The sequence below is a fragment of the Apodemus sylvaticus genome, chromosome 23, assembly GCF_947179515.1.
Source record: "Apodemus sylvaticus chromosome 23, mApoSyl1.1, whole genome shotgun sequence".
In the NCBI taxonomy this organism is placed as follows: domain Eukaryota; kingdom Metazoa; phylum Chordata; class Mammalia; order Rodentia; family Muridae; genus Apodemus; species Apodemus sylvaticus.
Window position 1 is genome coordinate 6,242,830 of NC_067494.1, and position 5,573 is coordinate 6,248,402.

General features: G+C 37.9%; 1 non-coding gene across 1 annotated transcript; it reads right to left on the reverse strand.

Annotated features, from left to right (window-relative positions):
* Window positions 1-493: 493 nt before the first annotated feature.
* Trnan-guu (transfer RNA asparagine (anticodon GUU)) lies at window positions 494-567 on the reverse strand. Its single transcript has one exon. It is a non-coding gene; the product is annotated as a tRNA-Asn (tRNA).
* Between the last annotated feature and the right edge of the window lie 5,006 nt (window positions 568-5,573).

Sequence of the window (5,573 nt, forward strand, 5' to 3'; positions counted from 1 at the left end):
TAATAATCATTATCCCTGCAATTAGTATATCCTTTATTTCCTGGTGGTTTGATGGAATAAAAAACTCAACATTATGTGGTATAGTTTAATTTGCAAGTTCCATTTAGTTTTCAAAAACAAAATATCTAAGCCTACTAAGTTAAAATTTTGAAAAGAATTCAAATTCTTTTTTTTCACTTTTTTTATTCGATATAATTTATTTACATTTCAAATGATTTCCCCTTTTCTAGCCCCCCCACTCCCCGAAAGTCCCGTAAGCCCCCTTCTCTTCCCCTGTCCTCCCACCCACCCCTTCCCACTTCCCCGTTCTGGTTTTGCTGAGTACTGTTTCACTGAGTCTTTCCAGAACCAGGGGCCACTCCTCCTTTCTTCTTGTACCTCATTTGATGTGTGGATTATGTTTTGGGTATTCCAGTTTTCTAGGTTAATATCCACTTATTAGTGAAAAGCCTATGAGTAGAATGAAACAAGGAATCCTCTCTTCATAAGAACGCGTCCCCGGGTGGGCTCGAACCACCAACCTTTCGGTTAACAGCCGAACGCGCTGACCGATTGCGCCACGGAGACCTGTTCAAATTCTTATTATTGGCTCCTTAAGGGTAATATAGAGAGACAGGAATTATCTCCATTCCCAGCTCCATGTTTTGATCCATGTGCTTCTGGCTCTGAAGGAAAGATAGTGCCATGCTGGCTTCTGGTTCAGAACACACACACACACACACACACACACACACACACACACACACACACACACACACACACACTATAATCTTGCAAAACAGTACTTTCATAGTACTTTCATATGGTACTCCATAGCTGTCTGCTGGAAGCCAGCTCATGTTGATGTGGTATACAATTAGACAAATTAATTGTATGGCTGTTAGCTCTTTTCTCATTCCTGATGACATGGGTGTTCTTTGGCTGCAGGTGAAGTTGAGCGGCTATCATCAGAGAAAATCAAACATTCCTTTAGCCCACACTTAGTAGTTAATACAAAAGTACAGCACCCAGGGAAGGCCGTTAATATCTATGTTTATTTTGGTGAAACATGTTGTTCAGTTTTTTATGATGGAAATAGTCAACTTGGTTCTAAGAATCCTTGGGGAATGGTGCCAACAAATTGAATCAGCATACTAGGTAGCCAACAATTGTGGTAGCAAGAACAGACTTGTTGATGGGAGAACTATGTATTTTAGCAAATCGTGTAGTATCTGTACCTGATGCCTTGATTATTTTATTTGTGAGCCCATTGGTCAAGGTAGAGTGGCTAGACACAGAGGGTCCTTAATAACAACGGAAGAGTTATCTCTGCTTCAGGATTATTAAAGTGGTACGTGCTTGTAGGTAGTAACCTGAAGCACAATTTCAAACTCTTATCCATTAGCATTTGCTCATTATTTTTTATTTCAATCCCTTATGCTGGTTCTTTCAAAATCTGAAGACACACTATAGCTATTATCCATTGTTTATTGTGGAGCTCTCTTTTGCAACAAAACAAAACAAAACAAAACAAATAGAAGCAGAAGTTCTGACTGCAAGGAAGATCTCTTTCTCTATCCTCCTTTAGGGCCATTGCATCTGGGGACTGATGCTATAGACATCAGTTATAGACAATTAATACAAGACTGTTGGACATATCTATAAACCAGAATTCACTTGTTTTGCTTTAGTCACTTGATTATGAACCCTCACAATTCTCAGATTTAATTGCTAGTATAGACTGCTGGTACTTAAAGTCTGAATTTTTATGCCAGTTCAAATTGTACACAGTCTTATTTTCTGCTTTGGTTACTCAGAAGGAAAATAAATATCAAAGCCATGTGAAGTTGCTGAATCCTCCTCTTGAACACACATTCCTAGGACTAACTCAGTTTTACTTGTAGTTGGAATATAAATCATCTTCCCAAAGGTTTGTTGTGGTGTTGAAGGCTTGGTCCACATCTGGCATCACTGTTGAGAGGTGACTGGGTCCTAAGTTCATCAATGGACTAATGCATTGATGAATCTAGAATTGCTGAATGGCTTAGGACCTTATTAGAGGAATCACTGTTTAAGATGTTCCATGGAAAGAAAGGTGTCTGGACTCTACTTCTTCCTTACTCTCTACTTTTTGGCTACTAAGATGAGATGTTCTGCCCCACCAGCCCCACAATCTATGATGCTTCATCAGAAGGCCCTTAAAAACAGAGCTTGGGAACATAGACTGAAACTTTGACCACCAGGAATCCCTAATGAATATTTCCTGCTTCATTGGGTTTCTCAGATGTTTTTCAGAACAAGAAAAAGTGACCAATGCATCAGATTACTTTGATTGTAGAGATGGACTATCTGCTCATAAAAATTTGAAATTTTATTGATGTTTAATTTTTTTTCCAGAACTGTATCCATTTTAACTCTATAATTTGATGTATTTTGACAAATGTATACTTTACACATGACCTTCACAAGAGGCATTCTTATAGAACATTCCAGGGTATAGACGTGCTACAGCTCATTGTCCTGCCATCATGCTGAGCGTTCTTTTGTTATGGGTTCTCCTAAGTACGATTTAGGTGCCAGTTTCAAACACTAAGTGTGTAATTCATTTTACAAAGAAGCCTAAAAGAGTTTTCAAAATGATAGTTGAAAATTTCCTAGTCCCATCAGTGGCGTACAAAAGCCCATCACTTCACAGTCTTGTCACCCTTTTGTCTCATCAGACTTGTACAATGGTAATAATTTTTGCTACCTATTTAGTGATAGCAATGGTACTTTCAAAACTGTCTGGTGATATTTCACTATTTCATATACTTATTGAATATGGAATGCTTATCTATTTATTTTGGTGATATAAAAGCTTTACCTTTGTCAAATACATCTATTATGATTGCTGATTCCCAGTCTGCAGCACAGTTCTTTCAGAGAACCGTCGTTTCAATTTTGATGAAAGACAATGATCAACCTTTCTTTTTTTCTTTTCAGCTCATACTGCTATATATTATGTACAACCAGTAACCAAAGCAATCAAAGGCGTGTACGGAAGCCACAGACTTTCTCCTAAGCTTTACTTTTTTAGAAATTCAGTTATTTTAACTTTTATACTTGTAAGTTTTTTAAAAAATATTTAAAAGAATATTTATTTATTTATTTAACATGTGTGAGTATTTTGTCTGCATGTATACATGTGTACAACATGTATCTAATGCCTTTGAGGACCACAAGGGTGTGTTGGATTCCCATGGAACTGGAGTTAGAGTTAGTTGTGAGGGCTGGGAACTGTACCTGTGGCCTTTGGGAGAGCATTCAGTGGTTTTAACCTTCTCTCCAGCTCCAAGCTTGTGATTTTTCTTCCTGACAGTTACAGTGTTGGACTTTTATGGTTTTTGCACTATTGCCCATCTCTAGTTTGCTTTGTCTTTTTGTATCAAGGGTGTCACTGTTTCACATCTTTCCTTGTTTGCCTGGATCTGTATTAACTGATGTATTGCCTTTGCTTACACATTCTATCATCTGCATAATTTGGGAGCTAGTTTTGATGTCTATTCCTACTCATTATGAGTTTGATTTTTCCTGTTTCTTTTTTCTGTCCCTACAGCAGATTTTGTGAAATTTGTCTTGCTGGTGCTGGGTGTTTTCATATTACTATAAATGTTTTTTAGATTTGTTCTGGCACATAGTGACATTACCTGAAAAATGATTTGGTTGTTCTGGATCTTGCTTTTACTCTTCATTATGAAGGATTCTGGCGGCTATTTTTCCACTCTATGGATGTATATGCATATTCTTTTCAAAGACTTATAGTTCCCAAAGAACTGTACTTGGTCCTGAGAGAACTCCTACCTTTCCCTTCCCTCTTCCAATGCTCCTGGGTTGCTCTTTTTTGTTATTGTTGTGTGTTAGTTACTTGACAATTTCACTTCTGTGTACAATGGATTCCGGTTGACTTCCATGCATTCTTGATGATATCCATTTCATCCCCACCAACCTGCTGTCTTCTATCCTTCTGACCTTTGGTCTTCCTTATCTGTGCTTTTCGTGGTTTCACGACTTTTGGTTTTGCTGCATGGACCACCTGTGTGACCATCCGATGAGACCTTCATTTCAGGTTGTTCATTTTCATGCCCAGAGACTCTCCTCACAGAGATTCACTAATCAGGTTTGGGTAAAGGCTAGAGGAGTAGGAATCCATGATTTTTGAGTAGCTTTCTTTGTACAACTCTTTCCTCTTATACTCTGGGCAGGAAAATACTGCCTTTTCCATAGACACTTTAGTAGCTAACCAGGAAATACACTGTATCTGAAATGATGATATTAGCAGGACAATGATGTATTGCGATATCTGTCCGTCTCAGGGCACCTCCTAATTGTCACCAATCTCATTTCAGCACAGTTCTGGCCAGCTGAGCTAAGGCTTCTCCCCTGGACATGGCTAGATACGCCCTGTGGGCTTGCCCTTCTTGGGAACTTTGTCCTTTGCTGTGTGCTGATACATGTTTCCTTTAGTTATAACAGCACACCTTCCTTAGTCTACTCACATTATAATCTTTGCTAATTACTCATGTGAATTGAAAGTAGTTAAGGGCACTGGCTACTCCACGAATATGGCAGCTCACACCTATCTGTAGCTTCAGTTTCTGGGGCTCCAACAGACATGTGTAGGCAAAACACCAATGCATTTAAAATAGAAATATCTAAAACTATTTATTCACAAATACTAACATGTAAATGAGTTGTTCTGGTAATGGAATAGTTGGGTAAGTATATTTTAATGTTTAATGTTGACTAGCATTTTCTATCTTATTTGCACAAGTTCTTTTATTATCTCAATCTTTTTGAATATCATGTATCTGCTAATATTTTCTCACTTGGTTTTAACTTTCTTATTTTGGTTATATTTGATTATCTAGAAATTCTTACATGTTGAAAACCATTAATGTTTCTACTTAATGCTCTTTCTCTACTTCAGTTCCTATGCATGAATTCATCTTTAGTTCAGAAAACTGAAAAGACATTAAATTATTTTTATATTTTAATATGTGCTAGGGTGCTAAGTTATCTGTCATCCCTTTCTCTTATTATGAAACGAATAAATGATTTCAACAGGGAGAGGCAGAGCAAGACATTGCCTGAGTAAAACCCTCTGACTATATGTTACCTACAGAGACAACCAAAGGAAACAGTTATAAAGACTGTCTTTACAAGAGCCAAGAAAGCCATGTGAGAGACAAGAGTGTTTTTTTTTTGTTTTTTTTTTTTTAATATAGCAAAATGGAAAGACTATTTTAGAAGGCAGGAAGGAAAGACAGGTATTACTGCCCGCCCCCCCCCCCCCCACCATGAAGGATCCCAGAACACTGAGAAATACCTTTTTGTGAAAGAGATGGAGATTTAAATATAGGCTTTAGATTTAAAACTCAGACCCAACCAATGAAACCAAGTTTTCCAGTAAATCCTGCTGGTTTTATAGCAAGGCAGGCTAAAAAGTGGTGGAATTGCTTCAGGAAGATGCTAATTGCAGTCACTGTCTCCCCAACAGAACTCCACCCACTGGGGAGTCAAGGCGGAAGAGCTAGCAAAAGGCTTTGTCCTAAAGT